At 38.2% G+C, this 12,004-nt stretch overlaps 1 pseudogene; it reads right to left on the reverse strand.

The window, feature by feature from the left end:
- Positions 1–5,918: 5,918 nt before the first annotated feature.
- LOC104875807 lies at positions 5,919–10,068 on the reverse strand (annotated as a pseudogene).
- Positions 10,069–12,004: the final 1,936 nt, after the last annotated feature.

Here is a 12,004-nt window from a genome sequence, read left to right on the forward strand (position 1 = left end):
ACTCCATACAGTTCTATTACAGGTTTTTCCTGCCCTTTCTTTAAAGATGTTCAAAGTTGGGAGCTCAGAAGAAGCCCTTTGTAACCACCTAAGCCTCTGCAGAATGGGTGCAAGGACTGGCTCAATCAGGAGGTCTGAAATCAGGGAGGGGGGGTATTTCAGGGGTACCCCCACATCAACCTTGCATACTGGAGCTGGTGGCATGCAGACATGGGAGGACACAGCTACCCAGACTTGCTGAATGGGACTAAGCAGGCAGGAGGGATATCAGTTCTCAGCCTGGCTGCCCTATTTTTAACACAAGTTTTTTATTAGCTCAGTATTGAAATTTCTTGCCAAGTTGAGATAACTATATTTTTTTCTAAATAGTATTTTCTAATTTTCTCATTTATACTAATATGCTTTAAATTCTATTTTATTTTGCCTTTGAAATATACTATCCTCAGACAACAATATATAGTATGAATCCAATGAGATTTATTCCAATTTTAAAAATCAACTCATTTAATTTAAAACTATGTATTTAGTTTTCAAAACGTACAAAAACAGAAGACATTGTCAGTAGTGGGTGGCTATTTCAGACACTGAAATCCTGGGCAAAACTATCAGTTTACTAGAATTTAAAGAGGGCTATTTAATTTTCTTTATCTAAAATTTTTTTAAAAACAAGAGTTAATATACATAATTTTTTCAATTGTGTAGGTATATATAAAAATGCTACCAAAGATGAAATATAGCATGTCATTCTGATATAACAAACAGAATTTTCCAAATAATTATAATAAAGTAAAAAATGTAAAATCTAAATAAAAATTCTATATTTTACCATCTTCTTAACATAATTATGAACATCACTTTTTATTTTGTACTACTAGATATTATAATCACTTTTCATGAAAATTTTAAAGTGCAAAGCAATCTGGCACTATGGATCACTAATTCAGCATGTAGTTAACAAGGGAAAGATATTGAATTAGACTTAAACAGCATTCATTAATTAAGTTTAATTATAGACTGGACATTAAGGTTTACAGTTGGGAGTTTCTATCTTTTAATTACATTGTGTTTCATAATTTTATTTTCTCTCTGTACCTAAAATACCCACAACTCACTATGTGACAGTTATCACTACCTAAAAGTACTTCAAAAATTTCTGTTAGGTAATATCTACTTATATGTCTCTTTCTAAAAAGTGTTCTGCTAAGAATCAACAACTGGGATCTCAACTTATTAAAAAGCTTCTGCACAGCAAAAGAAATTTTACCAATTTTACCACCTGCTTATCAGACAAAGGGCTCTTATCTGGAATATATGAAGCACTCAAAACAAACTGCCCCCATCCCAAATATAAAGACCTGATTCAAAAATGGGTATCTGGAATGAACAAACATTTCTCACACAAAGAAGTAAAAGCAGCAAGTAAATAATTGAAAAAATGTTTTGGATCCCTGGTCATTTGAAAGATTCAGGTGAAAAAAACACTGAGATTTCACCTCACCCCACAAAGAATGGCAGCTAACAAGAAATCAAGCAATACCAAACGTTGGTGGAGTTGTGGGGAGAAAGGAACCCTTCTCCATTGTTGGTGGGAGTGCAGACTGGTGCCACCACTATGGAAATCAATATGGAGATACCTCATAGAGATGGTACTACAAGTTCCATTTGACTCAGCCATCCCTCACCTGGGTTTCTTTCCAAAATAATTAAAAGAATCATATCACAGTGAAATTTGCAAACCTATGTTTATAGGGGCACAGTTTGTAGTAGCTAAAACTTGGAAACAGCCCATTCACCAATCAGTTGGAGAATGGATAAAGAAGATGTGGTTTTTATATAAAATGGAATTCTACTCAGCCATAAAGAATGAGAAATTAGATTCATTCATAGGAAAATGGATACATATTTAGGATATACTTCTAAGTGAAATAAATAAGTCACATATGTGTAAATACTGAATAGTTTCTCTGGTGTGAAAAACTATAATAGTACCTAAGATCCTAATATGATAATTGACAATGTGAAATAGTAAAGAAAGGATTAAAAGTGAAGTGAAAGTGGGAATGGTAGGGGAAAGGTAATAAGAGAAAAGAAAAAATGAGAAAACAAAAATTGGAAATAAAGTGTTTGTAAATGGGGAGAGTAGGGGGGTGTAGGGAGGGCAGTGATAAGGAGAAAAAAATGAGAACCAAGACCTGTAATGTAAAGGTAAAAGTTCCCAATAATGAATGTAACTACTGTATACCTAAAATGTACCAATAAACCCAATGAGAGAAAACTATAAATAAAATAAAAATAAAAAGTGGTCTGCCAAAAAATATTGATAATTTATAGATAGATAGATAGAGAGATAATAATGTGCTTTCTTAAAAAAACAAACATAATAGAAAATAAAAAAGTTCAGGTTGCAGTTATTGTTGTAGAAACATTAAAATACACACAGTGAAATGAAGTGTTGAGGTCAGAGAGAAGGACTAATAACTTTTGAATTAGAAGATTCAAATTAAAGCAAAATATATAAGGAGGACCAAAACTCACTTCTGTGCATACAGTATGGTAAGAATATTTGATGTTTCTGTCAGAGTCTTACTCCCTATTCTTGTTCTTTATCACATATATTAAGATAAGACTATCAATCAAGGTGGACACCCTTTTGTCCAGATTCACAAAGGCAAAATTCAGAGAAAGAAAAGAGATGTGCACTATCTTTGTGACTGGAACTGGACATGCCAAAGATCACCAATGGGCAACCATTCCTCCTTCCCATATTTGATGAGTTCAGAGAAACATAGTAAACTGACAAAGAAGAAGAAGAAAGTAAAGATGGAATGATGATAGATTACTTCTCAGTGCCTTCACTTTCTCAGTGCTCAGCTCTAGCCCTATTTTGCCCTTAGATTTTAAGAAAAACTCTTACTTTTTCTTCTCATTGTGTTTGCTGATACATTTTGTTTATACAGTGCAGTGACATTCATCATTGGGATCTTGTGCCCTTACATGATAGGTCTTGGTTCTCATTTTTTTCCCCTTACCCCTGCGCTCACTTCATCCCCTCCTCCCTTACCTATTTAAAACTACTTTATTTTCATTTTCTCAGATTTTTTTCTTTTCCCTTATTTCCTTTCCCCTACCCTTCCCACTTCTAGAATATATAAAGAACTCAAAATATCAGCCCCCCCCAATATAAAGACCTGATTCAAAAATGGGCCTCTGAAATGAGTATACATTTCTCAGACAAGAAAGTTAAAGCCTCAAGTAACTATATGGAAAAATGTTCCACATCCCTGGTCATTCAAGAGATACAGATGAAAACAGCACTGAGATTCCACCTCAGCACACAAAGAATGATTGATATTGAGAAATCAACCAAGGGCTGAGAATTTAGCTCAGTGGTTCTGCTGCCTGCCTCACAAGAACAAGGACCCTAGTTAGATCCCCAGTACAAAAATGAAAAAAAAAAAAAAAAGAAAAGAAAAAGAAAAAGAAAGAAAGAAAAAAATCAACCAATAACAAATGTTGGAAGCGTTGTGGATAGCAACTCTTGCATTCTTAAATACCCTCTTTTCTATCCCAGTTTGATTTCTATATTTATAGTAATACTTGACATTATTTGTTTGTAAAATGGAAAATTATTAAATGCAATTACTGTATATAGATAAGTTAATTATATAGCTCCTAGGCAGGTAGACAAGGCCAGCCCTCAGGATCAATATGATGGGCAATTGAGACATAGTCCCTAAAGTTCAGCATATAAACAGAGAAATGACTATACCCATATATTTTCCATATGAAGAATAGCAGTGATTGAAATTCTATATATAAAAAAAGAAATTCTATATAAACATCAATAAACTAGATGGAGGACCAAGACCTCAACCCATCCCTTCCAGGGAAGGTCTCTAACCTATCCCTTTCCAGAAAACTGTTTATTCCTTGGATGCTTGTCACTCAATAATTCACTAATTCAGACTCTAGCTAACTATATTGGGAAACCATCTCTGTCCTAATACAGTGATAGAAGAGGTGGGATTATTGCAATGGCATAAAGAGCCTGACCCTCATAGAACAATGATTCATGTATGTAATCTTGATTAGTATTTTAATTTAAAATTCTGTCACTCATTGATCCAAGAGGTTATATCTTATTAGTGTTTTAAATTATTATTAATAGTAGATTATTATTATTTCTAATTTTTACTTTAGTACATGTTTCTATGATTACATGGTTAATCAAGATTTCTTATCATCATTAACACATTTGATTTATAAAAATATGTTTAGGGAGAAATATTAAAGTAGGAAAATGCTTACAAGTATTCATCATCTTTGATTTCTGGGAAAATTATGTTGCCATCATTAATTGGTCAATCTGTCAATTAAGCTCAGCAATAAAAATAATTTTACTAAAACTGGGAAGATAATGAACCATAATACTACACACAAATGTACACAAATCTTAGAGTCTGGAGCAAGTTATTTTTCTGCAGAGAAACTCTATGTGGAGAATTTAAGAATTTAAGTAAGTAAGCAATGTGCCAAAGATTTAACCACACACATACCTTGTCACATATATGAAAGAACGCACAATGAATAAAAATCCTACATATGTAATTAATGTGTAAAAGCCTTTTTTCTCCAGTAATAATCATAGACATTTAAAAATGTCACATAGAAAATTAATTGTGAATTTATAATGGAATTTAAAAAGACATGGAAGGACTCACAGCAGTGAGAAGCACTTTCTCCCCCCACCCCCACCTTTGGTACTGGGGATCAAACTCAGATCTTTGTGCTTGTGAAGCTGGTGCCAGAAACAATGAGCTAAATCTCTGGCCTCTGAGATGCCCTTTCTTTGTAAGCAATAAACGAAATCTCTCAGAATATATAATTATCATTATATACATTTTAAAAAGTCATAATGGACAAAATCTTAACATATATGTGAAATGTTTGAAAGGTGTTATTTTTCATAATGTGTTTAAATATATGAAAGTATTCAAATTGGGAGAAGTGTTCACATGGGAGAAAGGCAACCTGTATGTATTCAATGGGGAAAATCCCTTAAGTTCTTCATTTACTTTGAAATACATGAAGAATGTCATATTAGACAGAAACCTAATATGAATGTGAGAAAATTTGTGGTGGTTCCCATGATTTCAGAAAACATAAACAAATTTATACTGAAAGTAGGTATAAGTATAAACTGCAGAAATTCTTCATTTTTATATGATCCTTCATGGAAACAGGACATTGCACATTGGAGAAATTCAGATCATTGTGTATTTCACAAAACACCTCTACTCTTTTTAGTTTTATTTGTATTTACAAAGGAATGGAGAATAATGAGAATAGTGAGAAGTGTAAGGGGGTGTACACGTTTTTAATTGGCCTGTACTTATTAGATCAAATACCTGTGAATGTACAAAGTTTTCAATTGTAACTCATTTTTTAAAAGTTTTGAATATGTCTTATGCACAGGAAACTTGCACAAGTATGTAATATAATATCTTACTATAAATTATTTGTGTGTAGAAAATATAAATTTATATGTAGATAATATACAGGCATGCTAATATGGGGAAAAATGTCTACTTTTTAAAACCAAACCATATTTACTGTTTACAGTAGTAAAGGACAACAAATAATGTACAAATTGATGAATAAACAGAACAGAGTCAACAAACAACCCACCCTGAGCCCATACAGCAAAACAAAGAATACATTTTGCAGAATTTTAAGCAAGCAAGAGATGGCAGGTCGTTGTCAAGTGACCATGAAAGTCAGAGAAATGCTGCCAAGGAGCAGTGGATCCTTAGAGAAGGACAACAGGCAGAGCTATGAACATTGTAACTGGTATAGAGCCCAAAACTTGTCTCAGAACTGGAGTCACCGGACTAATGCATGACATCAACACATAATTGGAAAGCGGTGAAGCATGGATCCATGAGAACACAGTCACCTTTCCATGGTTTCTTTTGCGACCACATTTTGAAGTAGCTCTTTTACACAGAAATGTAACTGCAAATTCAGGAAACTTATGTTTATATGAAGACCATAATTATTCATCAGAGGCCACGATACAATTACCAAATGAGAAATGTGGTAGTTACTGTATTCTGTGTTACAAAAAGGGGAAAAGCTGGTATCTTTGCCCAGGTACCCTTCACCAGGTACTGACCAGAGGAACGGCATCCTAGCTTCAGGACCCCAGGGGACACGGCCCCATCATGCTATGACTTGTCAGGTACGTTTTCCTTTTAAGGAAGCAGTCCAGTTTTTCCCTTCAACTTAACCATTTGCCTGACGGAGTCTGAAGCTGCAATTGTATTAACCTGTGTCTACAACAAAAGCAAGTGGAGCCCTGCTCCGTCCCACAGCCATACTCCCTGTGAGAGCACGCGCTGTCTACATGATTATGACAGGCAGCTCAGGAGCAGTCCACTCCAGGGTGAGAGCAGCTACTCGGCCACAGCTCTCGCAAAAAAATGTTTTGGAGGGGAGAAAAAAAATGAAAATGAAAACAAAAACCTCACAACTCATGTTATCTAATCAAAAAACAACCTGGCCCAATTGAAGCTGTAGACACGTCTCTGTAGATGAAGTTCTGCCCTGCCCTGGGAGTGCACATGACAGAGGTGGGTGCTCGGTGACTGTCCTTGGCTTCCCAGACTCCGGTGATCAGCTGGCGGGGTGCGCTCACCACTCCACAGCAAATGCAGGGTTGGGGACGGTCCCTCTGGAGTCCTCACCTCCCGTCAGCTGCTGGAACACATTGATGGTGTCCTCGTCCTCCATCTCCAGCTGTGCTGGAGTGTCTGTTTCATTAATGGGCTGCCCATCAAAACTGAATCTTATCTGTCTCTCTCAGTAAGCCTTCATCAGCTTGCTCAGTGGGGTGTGCCTCTCGATCTTGATCTGCACCACTGAACCATCCTCCCCCGCCACCTTCAGATTGTTGTGGTCGTTCTCGGTCTTCACACCCTCCTTGGGCTTCTCCTCTGACACGGCTGCGCGGCTGCGGTGGCGGCGGCTGGCCACCGGAAGCTGAACCGCAGCGAGGAGCGGGCAAGTAACGCTCTGGGCCCCGCCGCTCTCCCATCGCTTCTACTATTTTATTGTTGAGATATAGTTCATTACTATACCTAACGACCTCCTTAACAACATCTACATGCATACAATATGCAACAGTTTTCAACACTTTAAACAACAAATTCACACACAAATATTATTTCTAGACCATCATCAAGATAGTCATTAAAAGTAGTGCATACTTAAATATTTAAAAATCTCTCTGAAGTAGGGCCACCATACACCCAATATCAATATTCTTCCATAGTCTAATGAAACATAACATGCTCAAAATAAAGTGCAAAATCTGGCATGATGGTACACCTCAGCACTCAGGAGGCTAATAAGGCAGGAGGATCACTAAAGATTCATGGACAGCCTGAACTACAAAGCAGACCCTGCCTCAATCATCCCACACCCAAAAAAGTGAAGTAACTTTATTGCTCACAGATATTACAAGATATAGCAGAAGCCTAGGATTCATTGATGAAGCAGTCTACCTCAAGTTCAGGAAACCTGCTGAGTATAAATGGAGTATCATCAGCACATACCCCATTTATATACCAACAAGGGACCTTAAAAGCCAATCCGTTCTGGATTATACATTTGATAGTTGTATGACACAAGACCTTGTTTTAAGGCACATAGAAACAGAGCCCCAAAGATGTTTTTATCAGCTCTTCCTTAACTCAAGATGTTGTATTCTTTACCACATAGTTTCTCTGATGTGAATAAACTAAAATAGTACATAAGATCCTAATGATATAATGGACAATGAGAAATAGAAAGGAAGGGGCTAAAGGTGTAGGGAAGTGGGAAGGGTAGGATAAAGCTAATAAGGGAAAAGAAAAAAATAAGAGAAAATGAAAAAACAGAAATGAAGTGTTTATAAAGGGTGAAGGGAGGAGAGGTACAGCAAGGGCAGGGACAAGGGGAAAAATTCAGAACCAACACCTGTCCTGTAAAGGTACAAGATCCCAATAATGAATGTAACTGTACTCTATAGCCAAAATGTACCAATAAACTCAATGAGGAAAAAAAGATGTTGCATTCTAACCACAACCTATACTGAATTCTGAGATCTAAAATTGAAAGAGGGGGAAAATATGGGAAACCATCTTTCAATCCACTTCCTGGCCCAGAAATCCCTAGCAAAGCAATTCATTTCATATGCCCATTACCTTGATAAATATGGAGGTGGAAACAGGTATTCTTATACTGAATGATAACAGAATACTTTGACTGATACAATCTCAGTGCACAGTTATTCCACAGCCAGAATCAATTTCACTATGACCATGAGACTGTAATCACTATTAAAATGCCCAGGGCTCCTGGAAACAGTGACCTGGTGCAGAAGTCTAGAGCCCCTGTAAGAAGCTGGTAAAGAAATCCCCCAAAAAAATTGTCAGATGATTTTTTCATCTGTAGTCAAGGAGTATACTTCTATATGTTCTCTACTTGTCAGTTATACTTGAGGCACTTACACTAATAATAGCAAGATGTGTTAGCAATTTTAAAGCTATCTTATTTTAATAGAGATAAACAAAATCACCCTATTCTAATAGCAGATAATCAGACTAATTTGTTACCTATCATCACCTCAGCTAGTGAGTTTAAGGGGCTCTTTGGTTCTGAATACTTAAGCAGTAATATTAGGTATTGCCACAGGAGATAACAAGTTGTATATTGTCAATATATATGCCTGGAGCTATGAGTACTTACAAAGAGCTAAAGCATTTCTTTCTGGTGTTTGTCCCTTCTGATAGACAAATTAACTATTTTTTAATGGAATTTATGAAGCCTAGCAAAATCTAGCTAGACTTTGTATATATCACTTCCACTTGATAATTGAGTTGTTTGATTTGTATAATATTTTCTTGTAGAGATTTTAAACACTCAAGTTTGATTAGGCAATTCAGACTGCAGTTATAGGTACAATTCTGGCCATCTCCATCTCCACATCCACCTCTAATTCAACAGCAAGCAAGAAATTACTATTCAAAAGCAGCATATCTAGTAGCTTCCTTATATGTCAAAATTCTGAAAGACCAGAGGCTCTCACTGGCAGTTTTCTGTTATAACAGACTCCACCCAGCATTAAAGTTAAATAAAATTCTACCGATTCAGAAAGCTCTATAAGTTCCTAAAGCAGAACTAGGGTTGTGGTTGATTGAAAGGCCTCCAAGGCATGCTGCTGCAAAGGACTCCAAACAAAAGAACTCAAAAGAACACTGAGGTGACATGAACACTTTCATTAGTAACCTTTTATTTATGTGTGTCACTAAGTACTGCTTATTCTATTACTTGCTTGGGGCTGTGTAATGAGGCACAATATGCATATAGTACAAATCAACCTTGTTACTCAAAGTAATAGAGGAAGGAACAATAGTAACCTAGGATTCATGGTAAATCAGGCTCCTAAAACTTCCCAGGATGAGTTGCATCTTGTCTACCTGTGCACCATACAATAAAGTTGAAGGACCCCAAATGACACCCTGCTCAATAGTTAATAAAGAAGTCACACATATGTAAATACCAAATAGTTTCTCTGGTGTGAAAAACTATAACATCCTAATGATATAATTGACAATGTGAAATAGGAAAAAGAGGGATAAAGGTGTAGAGAAATTGGGAAGGGTAGGGGAAAGGTAATAAGGGAAAAGAAAAAAAGATGAGAAAATGAAAAAACTGGAAATAAAGTATTTGTAAATAGGGAAGGGAGGTGGGGGTAAGGGGAGGACATGGGTAAGGAGGAATAAATGAGAACCAAGACCTGTCATTTAAATGTATAAGATCCCAGTGATGAATGTAACTGCAATGTATACCTAAAATGTACCAATAAATTCAATGAGGAAAAAAATAGCTTATATCCAGAACTTGGTTTTGGTAAGATAAAGTACAGCAGATGCTCTCCAGTCCTAGAATGGATGGAAAGAGACTGGGCTGTTCCAGAAATCTCATTTTTACCTCAATATAGTTTACTCTCAGAATATTTGACATTTGGTCTATTACAAGCAAGAAAGAAGGGGAAGACTAAGTCAATCAAGATTATCTGAATATTTGCCCTATTATGACTATTCAAATTCTAATTAAATCATATTAATCAAAATAAAATTACTTTTTTAAGTTCATTGGTACAATTTAGGTATACAATACAGTTAAATCATCATTGGGATCTGTACCTTTGTATAATATATCTTGGTTCTTATTTTTTCCACATCCCTTTGTCTTTTCTTCACCCCTTCCACCCTACCTTTTTACTGAGACTTTGTTTCTGTATTTTTCCTTTTCTCATTTTTTTCTGACCCTGCTCACTTTTTCCCTATTTCTCCCACTTCCCCTACTTCTTTAGACCTTTTTTCCTATTACACAATATCAATTATATATTTTGACCTTTATTCATACCAGATAACCTATTCATTATTTACACGTGAGTGCTATTAATTTCATTTGAGTATGGCCTCAATGTGAAACCACTCAGCTATAAAAGTCTCTAGTTTTTCATTCTTTTTTTTTTTAATTATACTTTTATTTGAGTCACCAGGAGAAAGATTCACTTGTGGTTCAAGTCAAGTGTTCAAAATCGTAACAGGCCAGAAAGGTCTGATTCGGAACGCAAGCCCAAGAGGGAGGGGGTCAAACAGACCAGAAGGATGACGGCCCCCTAAAAAAGGGTGATCGGGAGCTTCACACACACACACAGATGGTGAAATGTTTGGACAGAGGTCTACCCCACAGGGTCACTTGTTTCTTTTTAAATACAGCATCGTGGTGTAAGAATTGAATAGGCTAAAGTGACTCCATGCTAATAGACCAGACTGTGCTTCTTCATATGCTAATTGCTACCTTGGTTAACAGCCCGCCCAGGGGCAAATGGTTTGACAAAAGGTGACCCTAGAACATTTCCTGCATAAGATAAGCAATGTGTTTGCAGTCTTGTTCTGTGAATTCCCTGACTCTTTGTTTAGAAAAACCTTATAAAAAGTACCTCAGCCCCTGAGCAGTTGCCTCTCTGAGCCACCTATGCTGTGGGCGGCGGAGCCGCGCTGGGTGTTAGGGCCCAGCATCGTGGAGGCCTTTCAGCTGTTCACGCTCCGTGGAGTGGAAGTGAGACTTTAGGTCTTACAGTGGGGAGGGGTCTTTTTTTTTTTCCAGCTATTAAACAAAATGGCCCAAAAGTGCATTATGTGAAAGTAAAAAGGCAGGAATCAAGCAATAAAGGAGTCTTCCCTGGAGGGATATGAGGGGGGGATCGGAAGCGGGGTTGAGGAGCCCACAGTTGTCACCCATGGGATTGGTCCCCAAAGTCATGGTCACATTCTAGCTCAGGCCTCTTCTGTCCTGGGAGCAGCCAGGTCTGCCCGACAGGAGGGTCTGTGCTGGGGTCCTGGCTCAGGGCACGGCCCTCTGGCCTCAGCACCAGTGTGGCGGGCCCTCCATTCGGAAGGGGGCTTTGGATGCTACAGCCCCTCTGGTCCCTCGGGAGAGAGGTGGCCCCTCCTCCCAACCGCAGGTCTCCGAGGAAGGACACCCAGCCTCCGGTCCTCAGATCCACATTGTGCTTTGAACCAGCGCCTCCCGCGGGGCTCCTGAGGCAGCTCCCCCAGAGCCCCTTGCTCCCCTGAGGACACCACCCTCCCTCACCCGGGCTGGGGCCGGAGAGGAAAGGGGCCTGGTCAGGCAGGGGCACCGCCCGACATATTCCCTCCAACCCTCCTGGGGCGTCTTCCCACACCCTCAGATGGGGCTGGGGGGGGCTCGGCAAATGGGGGCCATGGGTTGGATCCCCAGCACAGAGGGCCAGCTGTGGTCTGACTCGGGACGGGATGGGAGGAAACCCAGGGGAGGGACAGGAGATCAGAGATGAATGACGCCAGGCTGCGTTGGTCCGGGCCCAGGCGCAGAGGAGGAGCCTGGGCATAGCACCATCTTCCTG

Source organism: Fukomys damarensis, unplaced genomic scaffold, assembly GCF_012274545.1.
Source record: "Fukomys damarensis isolate Sample0158 unplaced genomic scaffold, DMR_v1.0_HiC HiC_scaffold_94, whole genome shotgun sequence".
Taxonomy (NCBI): Eukaryota; Metazoa; Chordata; class Mammalia; order Rodentia; family Bathyergidae; genus Fukomys; species Fukomys damarensis.